The 20468-nt window shown below is 51.9% G+C and overlaps 1 protein-coding gene across 5 annotated transcripts in view; it reads right to left on the bottom strand.

The window, feature by feature from the left end:
• Dpp6 (dipeptidyl peptidase like 6) overlaps positions 1-20468 on the bottom strand; it is an 847324-nt gene that overhangs the window by 396687 nt on the left and 430169 nt on the right. The window lies entirely within an intron of this gene.

A 20468-nucleotide genomic window follows, 5' to 3' on the forward strand; every position in this document is an offset into this window, starting at 1 on the left:
CGTTTCCCCACTGCTGAAAATGCCTTCCTTGTTTTGTGCATCTGGGATGCACTGACCTCACTGAGGACCAACTGTCCCGTGCTTCCTACTCGTGCGCTCGCTCTGCTCTGCTCTGCGGGCTCTCCGTGACGGGCACCTACGGCGACCTCACCACATTTCTTTTCTGAGGCCCTGAACCAGTGAGGTTTCAAACCAAGCACGTTTTGGGAGCTCGCTGGCAGCATCTGACCCGACGCCACCTCACTGGTCAGTGAAGGCGGGAACATCCAGCCCAGCTGACCTTCCCAGGGACCGCGCCGCCCAGAGAACACGCAGGTGCTGCACAGAGAACTTGGTTAATCAGAAACAGAGCAAGGCTTTAATGGGGGCCCTGCAAAAGTCCACGGAACAAGACGCCAGTGTCCCCTGCCAGCACTCCCTGAGGTACCTGGGATTAGCCACCATCTCCACTCCCCATGAGAACCTTCTAGGAACCCCCCACCTGCGGGGAGCCCTGGACGTGGAAGGTCCTGCTCACAGGGCTGTCCACATTTAGAAACAGCCATTCCCAATATTCCTGACCAGCCCTGGCTGTGGACTTTAGGAAGAGAGTGACCCAACAGGTGCCTGCAGAGACCCAGCTTCCGGCCCGAGGGGTGGGCTCCGCCCAGCCCAAACTGCATCTGTCAAGGGGACCTCGGGGTCCCTTCCTTTCCGGAAAGGGTGCTGGTGAGAGGAGGCAGCAGGTGTGTCCTGAGCCTGGTGCCCCCCACCACTGGCAGGTACCCTGGGAGCTGAGTGACCCCTCTGTCTTGGGGTTCCCCTTTCCTCACTGCAGAATGAACATAAAGACTGTGACACTCCTTCAGCTGCTTTGATATTTTACGGTTCCTTGGTGCTCATCCAGAATCAATAGGATTCCCGGGGCCTCCCTGCTAGCCAGACCACACAGGCCGGCCAGCAGAGCGTTTTCAGACCCCCATCTACACCTGATTGACGACCCCCTGCCTCTGCTTCTGCCTGCATTCTGTCCACTGAGAAGCCCGATGTCTGTCCCACTGGCAGGACAAGGAGCCCTGCATGCCTCGTTCTGCCTCGTTCTACTTCCCCAGGGGCCCTGGGATGCTCTCAGCTTCACCCTCCACCAGCCTTTCCCTGCTGCTGTGTCCTGTGGACGGGACCTTTCCCAGGTCTCCCCACCCCATGCAGCGCCGGCCCCCAGACCTCTAACTCTGACCATGTGGGACGCGGAGCGAGAAGGGAGGGACGTGGGGTCTGAGGGTCCTTCCCCCTTTTCCTTCAGTCTCTGGCATTTGGTGCTCTGAGGTCTGAGGCTGTGACATGCCTGAGCTCACAGGCCTGGGGAGAGCACTTGGGAACGTGGATCACACCACCCCACCAGAGGGTCCCAGGAAACCAGCCCCACCAGCAGCCCAGCCGTAAGAGCCCTGATGCCCACAGCTGCCCCCGACCCAGGACAGAGGTGCGTGGGCAGGGGAGGCTTGCTTTGCAGAGTATCAGGGCTAAAACTCCCTGTGGATTGTCTTGCTATCCTGGGGAACCCAATCACACACCCAGGAAGAGACCAGCTCCAGAGAGCAGACGTGAAGCCATGTGCTCCCACCCAGGGTTCCTCGGCCTCTTCCACCTGCCACCATTAGGGTGGGTGCCGGGACAGGCATGAAGCTCCTGTGTGCCGAGTCCTGTGTGCTGAGGTCCAGGACTACAACAGCTTGAGACACTTTACAACAGCTTGAGCAGTTTGCTATTTTCTTACCTTCAGTTTTCTCCTAAGAAAGGAGGTTGACACTACGCACAAAAATAGACCCATATCAAGTTCTGGTGGGAGAAAGGGGATGTCAAATGGACCTTGCTTTAATCTTCAGTCACCCTCTGTTTCTATTAGATATTAATTCCTCACTGACGCAAGTGCTGACCACATGACTTAATGCCCCAGACAGGACACTGCTGAGAAGAAGAAGAGATGCTACTGAAACCCGAGTCAGGAGAGTTGTCACGAGCCAAGGCTGTCCTCAGCAAATCGGGACGAACGGCCACCCTGCCAACAGAGCACTTGCTGCTTCTTATCATCCTATTCTGCTAACTGTGGCCTTCTCTGCTTTATTCTAATATCCTTCATCCCAAGTCTTTAGTCTTCATTCTGAACATTGCCTAAAAGGCTAAGCACAATTGTACTTTCCAGAGGCATCCATCTTCACATACACCCCAACAATTACCTGTGGGACCCAGAAATGAAGACAAGTGCTGGGACTGACTGGATACCGTTCCTGACTGGGCTGAGAGCCCCTGGAAGCAGGCCCCGGGCAGGGCTGGCGGTGTGTCCCCAGCCACGCCCACCCTCCAGGGCTGGCTGAGTACTGCTCACAGACCCAGGTGGCTGACCACTCCCCTTTCCATTCCTTCCTTGTGGGGAATTCAGGGAGCGTCTAATTTGCCATAAACCATGATAAAAGATACGAGTTAGTGCTGAACAGCTAATGCCTTATAAAAATCATGATAGGAAACGAAAGGTGTTATTTAATGCAGTGAAGACATAAGTCACATAAGGACGGTTACACAGCCTGCACACGCCTTAGTGTTTCTGCTCTTTCAGGCTGAGATCAGCCGTGAGGTTGACTGCCAGGGCTATGGTTGACTCTGCTCCCCAAGTTCATGGGCTGGAGACTCAGGGCCTGACGCACGAGCGTTGAGAGGTAGGGCCTGGAGCAGGGGATCTGCACCCCTTCTGTGGAAATGGGTCCTTGTCTCAGGAGTGGGTTCCTGACAGAGTGATGCCTGGCACCTCCCACCCGCCTCATGCTCCCCTGCCCTTCCGCCTTCCACCATGGGATGACTAGCTGTGGACCTCCAGGCTCCAGAACACAGAAAACCCACCTCTCTCCTGCCTAAGTCATGCAGTCGCAGGTCTCCCATTAGAGCTGCACAAACAGACCAGAGCTGCACTCTGATTCCCATCAACACGGGCCAGTGCGAGTGCTCTGGATCCAGAGGAGGTCTCCCCTGGCAACAAGAGAAAGCAATTAACACTCGGGTTGGAGTCCTCAAGTCTTCTGAGCTCTCTTCCTGAGGAGATAGGTTCAGTTTTGTCACAGCTGTAACTGAATTTTGCAATGTTTAAGTGAGATTCTGAGTGACTTCCACCCTCCGGGGATGACAAGGAACAGGAAAGACAGTGCTGGCGCTGCATGCAGGCTTGTGGTCCCAGCCACCGGAGGCTGAGACGGGGGACCGCAGAGCCCAGGAGTTCTAGGCCTGTTTGGATACCACAGCGAGTCCATCTCAAAACAGACAGGAGGGAAAGGGAAGGACCAGTCTACATAAATTAGGTAGGGCCAGGACTTGACCACACCATGTCTGGACAGGAGCCCTGGGCTCGTACGGCAGACTCAGGCTTTGAGGAGCCAATCACCTGTTCACAGTGCTGTCTGCCTCTCTCCCTCTGGCCATTTCATTGTGGCCTTTGGAGGGTTAATGGATCAATTTTTGCCAAATCATAAGAATCTGAGTTTGAGGCATGCAGGAGAGGTCACCTGCCTCTGTCACACCCCTCACTCAGCCTCAATGTGTGAAAGGAACTGGAAATCCTTTTATTTTTTTCAATAAAAGCATCAGGTTAAGGTTCAACTAAAATGGCGCATGACTGCTATTTCACAGTTGTAACAACAAAACCTCCAAACAGGTAACAGAGAGGCTCCATTTATATTTGTTATTTGAATCCATTAAACACATCCCTGGGTCCACACATTGAGGGATGTCTGACTGGCAGGAAATGCAAGGGTCTGTCCTCTGATGGTGAATAATGGTTATTGAATGCTGACAGCCTTGGTACAGTTCTCATAGATCAGGAAGAGGTCAGCCAAATCTTTAGAGCCCAGAGAACACAGAGCCAATGGGACCGACCACTTCGCAGGATCATTAGAGCAGAAACCTAATCAAGAAACACTGCTCTTTTCCCTTGGGGATGGAATTTCCATCACAGAAGTGAGACTCAGACTAACTCCTGTCGATTTTCAAAGTGGTTCCGAGGACTGAGAGAGAAGAGATCAACACAGCAAAGAAAGAAGGGAAAGTCCTGTCTGCGCCCGAGGCCAAGATGCAGAGCAAATTCTGGAGGCCAGGTGGGCAGGAGGGAGGCACCAGGGATGCCTTGTTGTAAGAAGGTGCCCTGGGGAGGCCTCTTGCTAGCCAGGCCCTAGACGCCTGCTGAGCAGTCTGGCCAGTGAGACTGTGGGTGTATGGCAGGAATGGGGCCAGGTGACCAAGCAGAGGCCCCAACTCTACAGCTCACTGGTGACTGAGCCCAGGGAAGCCCTCTCCCCAGGTTACATTTCCTCCTGTGGACAGTGGAGACTAGGGACCCATTCTAAGAGTGTACATGGACAAACAGACATTCCTGGGTGGAAGGTTGAGCCCAGGGAGCTGTGTGGCCCCTCAGCAGGCCTCATGGTCCCTGATCATGCCTAAACCCAGGGCATCCATAAAAGCCACGCCCTCCCGCCTCAGTGACAATGTGCCATCAGACCAGGATGGCTCTCGACATGGTGTGAACAGCAGCCCAGGGTATGGGTATGACAGGTTCAACTAGGTAGGGCAAAGGGGTCCCCGGGTAACGCTGGACAGACCCAGGGGTGCTCGTCCGATTCCGTCAAGGAGCAGTGAAGGACAGGGGTGGGTGGAAACTGCCAGAGCCACACCATGTCCCTGTATGGGGGCACGAGGGTGGAGAGCAAGCCGGGGGGCACCAGCACACAGATTCTACCAAGTCATCCGAGGCACAGTTGAGCCAAGCAAAGCTGCGGCATGCTGGACCAGGGGCCCCTTGCCATGCAGGGGAGGTGGCTGTGAGCAGGTGGCTGCAAGCGAGGGTCCTCACAGTGGCACAGTTCAGTGGATCAGTGAGAGATCCCCAATCAGGAGACAACCGTGGGGCTCATCCAGGTGACCCCACCACCTGGCCCCCCACTCCAGACTGTCCTGAAGGAGCGGAGCCCAGCACTGGGATTTCCTCCCGTCCCCCGCCTCTTAGCTGCAGGTGGAAAAGCAGAGTGTGCACACATTCCTGTGCCTCTAGCTGTTGCACAAGTCTCCGCCTGTGTCACCTCACTGATGCCGAGCTTGGGGACCATGAGATCAAATGGGCTTTGTCACACGTATCAGCTAAAAAGGAGGTATCAGGGCTATTAGGGAAATTCTTCAAAACTGAGGACGGTGTGCCTGAGGTTGACAGAGAAAGACAGAAGGAGCTGGTGTTGAAGTCTGGCAGGCAGCAGGCTCAGACTGCTCAGAGAGGGGCTGTGGCCCTTGGAGTTCTCCCCTCGGGAAAGAGGTCCCACCTTCATGCACGAGAGATGGCAAACAGGTGGTAAGACTTCCCGGCCGGGGGACAAAGCAACAGGGGTCCATGAAGTCAGCTGATGGGGTGTAGACACATACTAGTATAGGCTGGACAATTCATCTCTCACCAAGATGGGACCGTGCCCCAGGGAGGGCCCAGAGCCTGAGGGCTGTCTCACCCCACATCGTCACCCCAAGAGGTGTACTACATGCAGCCCTCAAATCCTGCCATCGATGTGCACATGAGCTCCTCTTTGTCTCTTTTTTAATACAGATGACAGTTTTAGCTTTAGGCCAACTGTACCAATTTAAAGAACTACATATAAACTCCAGCAGCCTTGCACAGAGCCATCTTGGAACAGTGATCTTAGAAAGAAAGCCACGGCTTTGCAGTTTAACTGTGGAGCTTGCGCTAGCCCTTCATGCCTCAGCTACTTCAGAAACTTTTTCGAGATGTGCGTGGGACAGCAGCTCATTTGGATTTGAGTTTTCTTCATTGTTCCATTTACTTTTCCTGAGCAGGGCTAATGGGCCCATCCTTCTCCACAAGCAGCCCAGCTTCTGAAACGAGCTATAAAGCAGAAGGTCCGTTCACGGTAATGCATCTGGGTCTGCACAGCCTTGCAGTCTACAACTGGCTCTCACATGCATTTCCTGACTCGACTGTGGCCCGTGGCTCCTGAGAGCAGGTGGGTGACTTCGCAGGCAGGTGGCATTAGTACAGGCGTCGGAAGTCGGCATGTCGAGCCAGTGTGCGCGTGTTCTATACCTCCAGCACCCTGCAGACAGGGCTGCTATGTTCATCCCTGTGAAACCACCTGCACACGGTACTATTCAGAGCAGAAATCCAGCACACGCTACAGTCTTCCCACACACACCAGGAGTGAGGGGCCTGCCACAGCCCAGTGACCTTCCTGTTCCAACCTGTGCTGCTTCCCCTCCCGGGACACTCCCCAGTGCCTGCAGGCAGTGGGCAGGGGGCATACTGTCTGAAATCTTCTCTGTCACCTAAGGAATGACTGAGCATCATTCTCTTCATGACACAGAATACCACCCAATAGAAAGTTCTAGGCCAAAGGAAAATTGCCTTCCTTCTCTGGTTGACCCTTCTGCACTCAGTCTGCTTCTTGAAGTGTCAGAGTGTACAGAGGGCAAAGGTCAGACAGATTGGGCTAATTCTGCCCCAATAAGAACTGAGGGGAAGCAAGCCCTCTCTCTGCTTTTCCACCCTTCAAACGCATTTCCTTCTACAAACATATGCCTGCTGCAGCGCAATGGAGAGCAGCCTCAGGCCTGTCTCCTGAAGCTGCCTGCAGGAGGAAGCCCAGCTCCCGCCTCTGGCCTTCTCCAATCCCTGCCGCAGCTACAAGGAGGTGGAGGCGGGTGGCGACACCATAGCTGTGTGTGTCTCCCAGCTGCTCCCACGCCAGGGGCTTGGCCCGCCCAGAGCAGGATGCCCTGATGGTGGCAGAAAGGAAGGGGGAGAGCAGGCTATGGAGGACACCAGCCCCGGATGCAGGTGTCCGTCTGCTGGCCAGAGATGCCGCCCCCGTGGAGGCATCTTATTACATAGGTGGGGGGAAAGTAACACCTGTTCCCCCAGATCTGCTGTGTCTAGAAGCCTGCTCAGTGGATGATCATACTAACGACGCTGCCTGGTGCTCAAGAAGTTCTCAGTGACTTTTTCGCTTTAGTCAGCTTTTTTGCTGCCGTGACTAAGGGACCCCACCAAAAAAAACTGCAGAGAAGGGAAAGTTTCTGTAAGGGCTGACGGTACACAGGCGCTAGCCCTAGAAGGCTGGCTCCATTCCTGGGGCCTCAAGGCGAGGCAGAGGAGTGTGGCAGAGGGAAGCAGCTCACATGAGAGCAGGAAGCAGAGACTCCACTCTCCAGACACAAGACACACACCCCAAAGCCACGCCCCCAGAGCCCCCTCCTCCAGCCACACCCACCACTTCCGCTGCCACCCAGTCATCCCATCAGGATCCACTCACTGATTGGGTTAAGACTCTCACAACCCAATCACTTCTCCTCTGAACCTTCTTGCACTGTCTCACACATGAGCTTGGGGGGAAACCTCACATCCAAACCATAACAATTTATCAAGAACAAATAAATATTCCCTTCTCTGAAATTCCAGAAAATTCCTACACTGGCCAGTTTAAGCTCAAACAAAAATCCCACTGGCTGATTTTTCTCCCTGATAATGTGGACCTTAGATGGAGTTTCTACCTGCTGGGAGTGTATCCTCTGTTTTACTGTAGAACTAAAGACATCGGAGGTTATGAGAGGATCCCTCAGAATTGCTGGCCACTCAGGGGCACTGAGCACTTGAAATGCACCTCGTCTCAGCTGAGAGGTGACAGGTGTAAAACACACCTCAGTTTCAAAGACCAGGTGGAGAAAAAGAACAAAGCCTTTCATGGATTATTTTCTATGTAATAAGAATAAGATTTTGGATATGATGGGATAAATAAAATATATTTTAAACTGACGCCACCTGTTCTTTTTAATTTTTAATGTGGCACCTGACATCCTGTCATTTAGAGTTCCTCTGTGACTCACCTTGTGTTTTCATTGGTGCCTGGTGCCAGGTGGCACGTGAACATCAGCTCCATCACTACTGACTCCAGAAGTTAACATGATGCAGAGAACGAGAAGGAGTTTTAACCTTGTCTTTGGAAATCAAATGTCACCAGTGTTAGAGCAAAACAACGTGGGGGAGGACAGGGGTGGACAAGTGCTCTATTTTCATCCTTACATCAAAATAGCCTATTTTTTTTTACATGAAATAGTTAATCATCAGGTATATTTTTGCTTTAAGAAACCAGTAAGGCTGTTGGTGAAATTCACACCAGCATGTACTCTAGAGACTGCGCTTCCCATCCTCCGTGTCCCCACCTCGTCACCTCTCCAGCCAGGGCAGGCTCCTCCTCCCCTGCTGGCCTGGGTGCCACATGATGATCAGCACCAATGTCACAATGACATAGGACCAAGGCAGAGGGAGGGGGAGGGCTGGCCAGGAGGGTCCCGTGCCCTGCCTGTGCTCACCCTCCATTTGGCAGTCCTCAGTGAGCCAATGTGAACGGTCCCTTAGTGTCCCCACCTAAGTGACCAGACACAGCGGGGCTCGCTCTCCTCTAACACAAGCACATGATGCAGCAAGTGGCACTGGATGGTCACTCACTCCACTTGCTGCACCTAAGAAAGCACACATCCTGAGTGACAGAGCCCGAGGTGCGCTCTGGGTCGTGCCTTGCAGGGACACTTCTCCTCCGCCCTGACCTCTGCTTAGGCCCAACAGAACTGAACTGGGGAGGCCTCAGCCCCTCAGTAAATGTCATCAAGGGACACTCTTTCCAGGAGACGTTTCCAGGGTGCAGATTCTTGGCAGAGCACCTTCGGGGATGTGATGCCGGCTGCCGGTCCCAGAAGTGGAGGGTCGGGGTAGGTGAGGGCACCCCGGAGCTCGCTGACAGAGGAGCAATTGACCTGTGGCTTATAAGTTTTGTCCCAAGATCACTCTCATTGTTTTCAAATTGATTCCACCTCTTGAGAGGATAAAGAGGGAAAGTAATTGGCATTCCTACACATCAAGAGCCATCAGGAGGAGGTGAATTATGAATCCTAGGTCCTTAAAAGCGTTCGCCCACATTTCCGGATGCGCCTGTGGAATACCCAGTCTCTGAATATTTTCACTGCCATCAAAAAGTGATTTGAGATCAGAAGTAAGGACGCTCCCAAAGGGTAGAGCTTCTATAAAGCTTTTGGAAAATTTTAAATCTGAGATTTATCTGAGTTCTCTGTATATGCCTAAAATTCAAGACATTGGATCAGCTCAAAAGCTACTGCAGAATTAAAAGGTATTTTGAGTCTTCTTCATGAAACGATGATTTCACTGAAAAATGTAATCTTGGTATTCATGGGCTGGGAACATTTCCCGCAGGTCCTGTGCATGCACAAACATGCAAGCCACCACAGGTGCACACACCTACAGACAGCCGCTCTGTGGACGGTTACCTTTACTTTTAAAGAGTTTTTCTTGGCTCAATTATTATCTGTCATCTTAAGTATTATTTTCTCATTCAAACAAAGACACACAATTATATAAATCTGAAACTTTCAGTGAGTTATTACAGAATAAAAATACACTAATAAAAACTTCTGATCACATTCACTACTGAGTTCATAATTCTCTAGAATCTAAATTCAGCCATCTCTGCCCTGGCAATTCGGAGTTTACCTTCCATACAATGCTATAGACATTACCTGCTGGCCGTCTGCAGGTTCATAACAGTATCAGTATAGACCTATGCTGGCATCTCAGCTGCAAAGGATTTTTTTTCAAACATCTTGATTTATTTCCTTCCAGTCTCTTTGTTAAATATTGTTCGAAATAGTTAAAAACATATCCTACATGCATCAACCACATCAATGTTTATAGCAGCTCAACTCACAACAGCTAAACTATAGAAACAACCTAGGATCCCCTCAACAGATGCATGGATAAAGGAAATGTGGTACATATACACAATAAAATATTACTCAGCCATAAAGAAGAATAAAACTATGGCATTTGCTGGCAAATGGATGGAGCTGGAGAATATCACGCTAAGTGAAATAAGCCAGTCCCAAAAAACCAAAGGCTGAATGTTCTCTCTGATATGTGGATGTTAATTCACAAAAAGGGGGGGGGCAGGGCTAGGGAAGTTTAGAGGTACTTTAGATAGGTGGAGAGGAGTGAAGGGAGGGAAGGGGAGATGGAAGTAGGAAGGACAGTAGAATGAATCAGACATTATCACCCTAGGTACATATATAACTATATGAGCGGAGGGATTCTACATCATGTACAACCAGAAGAATGAGAAATTATACACCATCTATGGATGAGGCACCAGAGTCGTGGGTAACTAATTAGAACCAAAAAGGAGATACAATTAAGGATTTAAAAAAGAAACCAGATCCTTAATATCCATGTGCATGTCAGTGTTTTCCATGTCCTTAAAAAGCCTACATAAACACAACTTTTCCCTTCTTTCCCTTTTGTTGGTTCTTCTTAAGCTTTGGGACAAGTACACTACAACCAAGCTGCAAGCGCCCTGGGGTGACCTTGGCCACTCTCTCAAGGAACTCGATACAGTCAAGAACTGCCCTCCAGCTGCAGCCTGCTTCTGCCTGGCTTCAGGGCAGCAGTTCAGGAGAAGCCAGGCATTTCTCTCCAGCCCCGCAGGTGGGACGTGGGGACCCTCGGGACTCTGCCCAGAGAGGCTGCGGCCTCAGTCTCTGCCTTCCACATGCTGCTGTGCAGTGAGCACCACCCGCGGTGCCCGCAGCGACCAGCGGAGCGTGTGCTAGTGTGGGGGCAGCACCACTTGCCCTGGGCCACGGCCTGCAAGTGCCACAGCTGCTCTGCACGCAGGCCTGTGGGATCCGAAGCCGGGTCCTCCCGGGCCACACCCCACTGCTTGGTCTCACACCCCAGTTTCCTAATGCCTTCTTCTTTGTAAGAGAACATTTCATCCTGTCACACCCTCGCTCTGTCACCTGAAGTCCCCCAGAACCTGGCTTACCCCACCGGGCCTGGCGGAGGGCCTCTGGGGCAAACGTTCCAGAGCCTCATCCCCCTCTGGACCCTCCGTCCCCCTCCTGCCTGGTGCTTCCCCACCTGTGGGCGAGAGGACAACACAAACCTTCCAGATCCAAGCCACCTGCTCTCTGCACCAGAGGGAGGCGCAACTGCGGCATCCGCCCACCTAATCACCATCTGAGGAAGGCTCTTGGCTTCTGCCTCCCAGTGACATCCAGGACTCGGTGGGGCCAGGCCCTGGCTCACAGTTCTTTCTCCAGCTGACTTTCCTCTCATGCACACAGCTGGCGCACGAGGGACCTCACGTTCGTCACACATGGGAGCCACCGGCAGGCGGAGCAGAGCGCCCTGGTGCTGGGGGTGAACGGCTGCTGCTTCTACAGTGGGGAAGGGGCTTCAGGGCGTTGGGGAAAGAAGGGCCGCCATGATGCTTTGGACCTCAGGGAGACAGAGAGGTGGGGTGACTCAGGTGAGGGTTTGGTTTTCCTCCAGGGTTCCAAAAACTTGATCCAGTTGTTCAATGACTCATTTGTTGAATAAATAAATGGGTAAAATCACAGTTTCTCAACTTCATGGATCACCGGCTACAGGAGGTTTAGAGAGGAAGACGTCCATTCACTGATTCACTTAGCACACAGATTAGCTGGTCTGACACCGAGCTTTGAGCCTGGTGTTGGGGACACAGTAAATGACATCACGGTTGTGTGTCCTTCAGAGGGTCAGAGCTGGGTGTCAACAGAAGGAAAACAGGTACCACGTCAAGATCCTGAGATCTTCCCTGCCTGGGCCCTTAGCCCAGCTCCACTCAGGGCAGAGCCCAGGTGGCATCCTGGGAGGCTGGCATGGTGCCTCTGGAGCCCCCTGGGGCCAGCGAGCTAACCATGCTCCAAGAGTTTGTCCTGACCCTTAGCTAAAGCCGCTGTTAGGGACACAAATCCACAGATCCCCAGTTTTGCCTTTTAGAGCAACACAGAAAATAAATGAAGATGAAAACCCTATCTCTTTTATAAAGTTGAACCACCCCTCAATGGTGAGCTGCAGACACCCCGGAACTTACCCAGCTCTTCTCAGCCACCCAGCTCCCTCCAGTGGCCCTTCGGCACTGGGCTGGCTCCTCATGCACCCCGCTGCCTGCTTCTCCCTGAGCACTCCCCCCGCCCTGCCCTCGCTGTGCTGGGCCCAAAAGGGCTGCCCAGCACCAGGTGCCACAGCGGCTTGGTCAACACCCACGTGCAGTTTGAGCACCGAGTGTATTTCTTCTGAGGCGCCTAATGACTGTGCTGCCCTGAGGTAGACCACAGGAAGACCACAGGGACCCGCAATCCAGGATCCTCAGACAACCGAGGGCCCGAGATGGATATGGGAAGAGTTCTGGTGAACAGGTCCTCACAAGGGATCTGAGAGCCAAGGGCTAATGACCCACACACTTTTAGTCCAGATTAAGTTTGTGAACCAGTAGCATCCAGATGTGCCAGCACTGCCTCCCTGCTGTGCCCAGTCCCTGGTTTGCGCAGGTGGTATCCAGAGCTCCTCTCCTGCCCCCCACTGCCACCTCCCCACACCTGTTGTGTACCTACTACTGAAGCCACCTAAGAGGATGATGAGACTGAAAATGACCAGCCACAGAATTCCAGGGCAGCCATCCTCTCTGTTGATTGCTCTTAACTTTAAGAATCAGGGAGATGAGCAGCCGTCACGGCCCCTGTTTCCCCTTGTTTCAACAGCAACTCAGTAAGTCATTAGTTACTGGAATATGAAAAGTCACTCTGAACCTCAGTCTGCACTGAAGGTTGGTACAAAAGAGAAAAGAACACTTGTAGACAAGTATTGGTATTTTTACCATTTCTCACTCAGGATTACTTGATATGAAGCAAAAACTAAAAGCCGGGGTTATGTTCTGAACTACAATGGGCCAGCTGTGTGATTTGGGTAATTCACTGTACCTCTCTGAGCTTTCCTTTCTCCAATGTAAATTAGACTGCTGGATTAGATGCCTGGTCTGAGAGCTGAGCTCTGACCTGCTCTGGGGCCCTGCTGATGTATCTCGGGATGACAGGGAATACTTCTCACCTTTTCTTGGCCAGTCTTGGCTTATTTCCTATGGGAACTTGTGTTATGAAATTAAAGGTTCAAAAGTCACTGGGCAAGATGGTCTAAAAGATGCTTTAAGAGCCAAACATTCCATGATGTAAATATAGAAGAGTCCCCTTAGAAGGGACACACAGGCCCTTGCCACATGAAACATAGAAGCTCCCCTCAAGCACCCTGCTGGGGTCCTACATGCCCATTCAACAAGTGGCCCCTGGGCTTCACCTGGTCCTTCTCTGACCACAGCAGGCCAGGCCTGGGCTTCCAGACATGGAATCCAACCAGTTGACCAAGGAGCCTCGGTAGCAGGTGGTAGAGCTGAGTCGGGGCCAGGAGCACCCGGGCCACCCAGCAGCCCTTCTCCTGCCCCCCACTGGTAGGGCAGAGGCAGGGTCTCTCCTCCTCACCCTGGCACCAGGCGGGTCAATGAGATGTATCACGGGAGCTTTTGAGATGCCAAGGCTTCTTTTAATGATAGAATGGTTCTTATCTACCAAGTTCTTTCGGCAGTCAGCCTCATTCTTTAATCACATGACTCAGTGTGGGCGGACTGGAGAACTTATTTTATCAAAGTCAGAGCCAGAAATTCTAACTGCCTTGAGTTTTCCTACAGACGCCCCTCTCGGTACCAGGAAAGGTACACAGGTGCATGACAGGTGTGCGGGTGCCACAATGCCTCAAGATGCCTGGTTGCTTCCAGGTGCACTTGAGTCGGCTTGTTCTGTGAAAGCCAGAAACTTCCGGTGTCCGTCCTCATCTATCGGGGGCACGACTGGACTCCAGAGGCACACTCACAAAACGACCTCTCCATGCCCAACTCGCTCTCCCCAAGTCCCCTCACGTGGACCAAGGGTGCCGGGCCTGGCTTCCCCTCCTTCTAGAACTGTGTGACCTTTGCCGCTTCCCAGCTGAACTTGCCCTGCCACCGGCAGTGAACCCTCCCTGAGGTCTCGCTGTCTGCGCCCATCCCTGGAAGCATGGGGGTGCTCTGCTCCTCCTGCCCAGCACCCCCCCAGCACCCTCCCCCCCACATATTTTGCAATTGTCAGAACCACATCTTCCTCTGAGCCAGCATCTCCCTTGAGTGGAGGCATCAGGGACGCTATTGGAATGTTTGCTCCCCTCTCCAACCAGGGACCCGGTTTGAGGTAGGTAGTCAGTGTCAGGATTTCAGAATTCCCAGAGTGAACACTCTGAGAGCTTCAAACACTCGAGCAAGAAGAAAAACCCCCTGTCCAAGAGAAGAAAAGGGAAACTCTCCCACTAAATCTAAGACCACATCACTCCCATTCAAGGCCATCTCTGTTACCTATGAATTTCTGAAAGAGAATAAAATGGGGACATAGCTGGGCTGTGGGGCTGTGATGTCCCTCCTTGCTGTGCATAAAACCTGTGCAGAGGGTTCAATCAGCCCTTTCAAGAGAAAGGAGCCCCATTATCTTCAAGAGCAGTCCCGTGAGCATGTCGGAAAGCAGACTCTCGCCTTCCAGAGGGTTTTAAAGAGCCCCCGACACAGTCTCGGTTTTGATCAGGGGACTGACACCTATGCTGTGGCCCTCCCAGCCCCACGACACAGGCAGGCACGGCGGGGTTCAGAGCCTGTGCTCAGGTTGAGTTCCGCAAGGTGAGGGGGTCAGAGTCCCACAGTGCTTCAGGTTGGGGAGGCACTTTTTTTAAAAATTCCTTAAGGGGGTCTTAAGTGTCTTAAAAAATTGATCAGATGCTTCAAGGCAATGATACATTCGATTAGCTGGACCTGACTTGTGACGAGTGCTCTGAGAAGCCCCTGTGGAGGACTGCAGCCACGACACCACTGCTCTCCAGCCGCCACTTCCGAAAATCGACAGCACTGTCCAGCTGGACCTGCAGCTCCAACGCAGCGTTGGCGAGATGGTGGTTTCTCCTGCGAAGGGACGGTCAGCTCTGTCACCATAACGGCCCCCCGTGTCCAGACGCAGAAGGCACAGCAGGTCTGTTCTGAGGTCCTCGCCTGATGAAGTCCAGCTCTACCGCAGACTCAGAATAAGCAGGTACTGACAGGATGCACCATCTGTCAGCTCTCCCAGAGGTGCCAAGGCTGTCCGTACCATGACCGCAACGTCATTTTTCATTAATGACTATGACTAAACACCTATTTTTTTCTTTCATTAGCTCCACCCATAATCCCACTGGGTCCTCGGCCTCTCGGGAGTCACGTGCTACGCCACCTTCTGCATTTCTTTAAGGGCTGGATTTGCCTCGGTCGCTTAGCAAGGCTCAGGTGGAAAAGCCACGTGGCAGTCCCAAAGGAAAGAGTCAGGCCCGTTCCAGGCACCCAAGGAGATACAAGGACAAGGCAGCAGTCCTGAAAAGTCAACCGCAAATGGACCCAGAGGAGGACACAGGGAGGAAAGTGTCCGAAGTGACCCTTTCCCCGGGGGCTGCGTTGAGACTGCTGCCTGCCCTTCCCATCTGTCTGCCTCTTCCAGGAACTCAGATCTCACAGTCAGGAGGCTCGGGGTCGTAGCCACAGGCAGCCTCGCACGGCGCTGGGCGTCCTTCCCCTAATCTCCTGCACAAGACCCCGTGACCCAGCTGAAGCTCAGAAGAAGCCATCTGAGTTCACGTCTCTCTCCAGAGACGGCTGCGGCACAACACACAGCACCCGTGGCCGGGTCTGTCCACAGCAGGGTGCCCAGCAGGCGCGGCTCTCCGCGGGCTCGGGGAAAGTCACATCTCTGACTTGTGTTCTCTTCCTCGGCTTTTGCAACTCCAGCTTGGCACACTCGGGCTTCCTCAACGAGGGAGAGGGAATGGCATCTACTTTGATGCCCAATCCATTAGTGTCACACACAGGCAGGGCTCAGTTCTGTGGAGATTCATGCCGCAGTACCCAATGAGGCCCACACCCGGTGACTGCTCATGGCGATGAGTGGTGGGCAGCGAGCTGGACACTTCCACGTCACATGGGGGCTGGAGAAGTCTGGGTCAAGGTCAGTGCAAAGCATCCTCCCACTCTCAGGTTTTCTGCGTCATATTTGAAGGTCATGGCTAAGCCTCCCCTGGCAAGGTCAGCGGGGGAGATGGCAACAGGAAGCCCCCGCTTAGCTTTTAAAACGACCACAGGTCAGTGAAAAGTACCCAGGTTGAGAGTTCGGCCTGTGCCTACAGCCGCTCTGTCCCCCCAGGCCGTCGGGGCTTCCGTTTAGCTTCCCACAGCTCCTGACTGACTTGTTCAGTAAGAGCCCTGACATGGTCCCAGAAGGCTGGAAACCGCCTCTTCTCTCTGTGACAAGTCAAACGCCCCCTGAGGACAGCACCACGCCTGTCCCTCTTCTCCCGGGACCCCTCCACACCAGGGCCACCCCTCGGCCCCCAGGCGGAGCCTTGTTCTGTGCCCCCAGAACACCCACACCTTGGGGTCCTCCCCGAGACCCTCCCACTTCAGCTCCCTTCGCACCACGGCGCACCCTCCTCCTGGCGCTGGGAGTTCCCGAGTCCCAGCTGTGTTCTGAAAGGACCCTGAGAACCGGGGGTCCCACTCTTTACCCAGCCCCTGAGAGTCTCGGGAAACGGGTTGGCATGGAATGGAATTTGGTTTCTATGAGCAGCCTTGAGGTTGACCATGACTTCTCAGTCCATCCGGCCTGCTCCTCTCGTCACTGAACCTTGTTCTTCAGGGCTTCCTTCAATATTTTTTCCCCTAACACCACGTCACCTCAACTCTAGATGCCTCACATTGCCTTGAATGGCAATTCATTAAAATTCCATGTTAAATCATTTGAAATGGGGATAGCATATGTCCAACCAACATTTCTTTGACACGATTGCATAGAAAGTTTGACTCATGAAGGTCAAGGCCAGCTTGACCTCAGCCTGCTCTGGACTTCACTACTAAGAAGCAATAAGGTCCACAGCAAGGCACACTGGCAGGGCTCATCACCATGGACCCTCTGGTGGTCGCCTAACCTGTCCATTTCAGTGACCTCTCCATCAAATGTGTTATTTAAAAAAATTTCATCCATTTCAAAAAGTTCTTCTGCAATGGCATTATTAAAAAAGTTTAGAAGGCAATTCAACTGTCACTCAGCTCTAGGTCCTGCGCCCAGGACTGAACAGCTAAAGAGACATATCAGGGGCAACTAGGGTTCCTGCAGCTTCCAGAAAACTGGGAAGCAACAAAAACAGCTGTCACATAACAAGGAATGATGCTCACAGCTGATTTCCAGGTACGAGAACTGAAGGTGCAGTCAAAGTTCCAGGTTAACAAACAGAACGCAGGCGTTCCCACATGACCAGAGGCCTCTGGCACCTCAGAAGGAAAGGCAGCACACTCTCACGGACAGCGAGATTCCCCAGCACAAGTAGGTGAGTGAGAACACGGACGCAACTGTCCCTTCCCACCCTGATCACGCACATGTGAGGGCTGCGTGTGTGTTCGTGTGTGTTGAGCGCAAGTGTGTGCTCATGTGGTGTGTGTGTGCCCACACATCCAATATGCTCAGAATATGCTCTAGAAGCTTACCTCTCTCTGCTCAACAGTTGAGCAGAAATGTTTAAGGGCTCATTGGAAAAACCCAGAATTCATTTTTGTCTTGTCTTTCTCAATAGCATTACAAATTACTGCTTTTCCATTTTAAATCATTTGAAATGGGGATAGCATATGCTAAAACAAATTTGTACCTTTTAATTTAAGTGAAAAAGTCCCTGAACTTGATTTTCTAAGGCAGTCTCTGCCTGAGAATATGCTGCACTTGTACCAACCCCCCTCAGCTCTGTTTGCTTCCTGCATGGGCTTCGCTCTGCCAGGGCGGGGGTGGGGTGTCAGGCGGAGCCAATGTGGCTTCTGAGCCAAAGGCGAACTCAATTCATTCACCTAAAAAGATACATTGTTTTTCAACATTTCTGGGCTGATAACACTTTCTTTAAAAGTAGATTTTAGCATCTCCAGAGAGAAAAATTGCCTTCTAGAATTCTATTCTCCCTTTTATACCAGGAATGTTCACATCGTATCCTTTACCAAAACAAAACAAAATCCCAAAAAGCTCTTTCTAGATATTCATCTGTTTTTAGTAAATTTTTTTAGTAAATTTGAGAAAACACAGCAATATCTAATTAACAGGCAAAACAATTGGTTTTATAGGCTTTCTTAATTTTTTCATTACCCTGTGCTAATCCTCCACAGAGAAGTTATTTCTGCCCTCCACCCACCAGCCTGGCTCCCAACAGCCATGGCAGGTGAGCCACAGCAGGTGAAGGGGCTGTGAGAACCCCCCCCCGCCCCTGGATTGCTAAGAAGAAACAGGGGTCTACTGGGGTCATCACAATTTCTAAAGAATGTTAGACACAGATTTAGACTTTATGAGATCCAAATCCTCAGAGTAATGCCTCCTAATACCCAGGTGTCCAGTGCCACCATCCCCGAGTGTTGGGTGACTTGGAGATGGCCCTTGTAGTCAGAACAATATCCCCGAACCATGAACCAAACCAGAAACAGGAACCTCTCCCCCACCCTTTTAAAACACAGCTCCCTCTTCTCATGGACCCTGCAACCCCACCAGCCTGGGCTTGGGGCTTTCCCCAGAGTCCCAACAGAAACAGGGAACAATGAGACGGGGACCTGGAGAACTCTAGGAGAGCTCTGCCGCCTGAGCACAGAAGAGCGTAGCTTTAGGAAGCGAAATATGATGCAGCCATAAGAGGAGTCTTCAGGTATGTTATTTACCTCTTTGTGTTCTAGGCAGTTTGGACTTTAGCCCAGGGCCTTTAAAGCAGCCTGCATGTGTGCACGTGTATGCACACGCATGTGCATGTGTGTATATGTGGACCGTCTAATGTAAGACCTTAGTCCTCTGCCCATTTTTTCCTGCCCTAGCCTGCTGCTGACCCTTCATTTATGGACTTGGTTGAGAGACCGCTGAGAATTTCCCAGGGGAAAGGCCATTTGAGAATGGTGGAAAAGGACTTTCCTGCTGCAGGTGACAAGGACAGCCACCTCTGACGGTCCCACGTGGTTTCTGGAGCCAAGGCTGCCTCTGGACACCAGTTTACATTTTCCAAAGGGTAAGCAGATTCAAGGATGGGGGCGGGGGTTGATGGTCAAAAGTAGAAAATCAAACCAAGAGCTTATTTGTCCTCCAAACCCCACACCCTGCGTGCTGAGAGAACAGGAGAAATAGCAGGAGAACTGCCCGAAAACCAGGGAACTTCTTTACATAACACAGTTGGGCTGCAGGCTCTGGTTCCTGGGTTTCCACCTAGGACTACCACTGTGCTCCTTTTACAATCACCACTTCTGCCCCATGTCAGAACGGCCACCTAGTCCTAGTCCAAGCCTGCAGCCCAGCAAGTGTTTATTTTATACCTAGTGAGGGAAGAGAACTGTAATAAAAGGAGACCCCATTGGTTACAAGATGCTGATTTAGGGTAGGGAGGTTTCTCTATTGAGCAAATATTCTGTAGAATTTCTAAAAAGAGGAAGGTTTGGTTTATGTGAACCTGTCAAGCTACACTAAGCATTAACCCTTGCACACTCTCACACTGAATTTTTAGATTTCCATGTTTACAAGATCTTCTTTCCAGAAGAAATAAAATTGAACTCAAGTTCTGTAGACTATGATAATAAGATGGTCCCTTTTTATTTGAAAAATGGGCTCTGGGGAAATGATCCCAAAACGGAGCTCTCACCAAATAGAGATCCAAAGTTGTCTCCATGTGTTCTCTAAATAGCTGATGGTGGGATTCTGTCACCCATGTGCTGAACTATAGCAAGGTCTCCTTTCTCTTTCTTACTCTTAGCAAAAGCAACCTAAGGACAATCCTAAACCACACAGGAGAAATCTGCTTCTGCTGTTGATTTACCAAGCTCCAGTGAACGGCTTTGCAAATCTAGCGGTGTCTCCCAGGATCTATTTTAATGATCCGCCCGAGGTGAACTGAGCAGCGATTAACAGACAAGAACCCTTCGGCTTCTCCAAGAAGGGAATTACAATATCACAGGAGTGCTAAACCGGGGCCTGGAGATTCACCTTTGTCCCCAAATGCATCTGCCTCTGCAGAAGCTGGGCCTCCCCAGGTCAGGGTGACAGCCCTTGGCCCTTGCCCTCTGTACACAGGACCCCTGTGCAGACCTCTGGCTGTCAGCCAACCTGCAAATCCCAAGACTCTCAGCCGGGCTCACCTGGTCCTCAGTGTGCCTCCTTCAGCAGGCCAAGTCTGCACTGTCTCTGACCAGAAGAGCAGCGCCAATCTCTTCCTGCCTTCCAGAAATACTCCAGAGAAAGGGGGAAAGCAAAGTCCTCTACAGGGCTTCATTCCTGTGACTTGGCTTAGAACCAAATCAGTCCTCTGGGGGTGTGAGAATAGGCTTTATTTTTAAATTTATGTATTTATTTTTGTGGTATGTCCTTCTTCACCCAAATTACAAAGTAGTTGGAAACCTTTGCAACTAACACAGGTGAAATTAGGCAGCTCTGAAGAG

This window comes from Marmota marmota, unplaced genomic scaffold (assembly GCF_001458135.2).
Source record: "Marmota marmota marmota unplaced genomic scaffold, marMar, whole genome shotgun sequence".
In the NCBI taxonomy this organism is placed as follows: domain Eukaryota; kingdom Metazoa; phylum Chordata; class Mammalia; order Rodentia; family Sciuridae; genus Marmota; species Marmota marmota.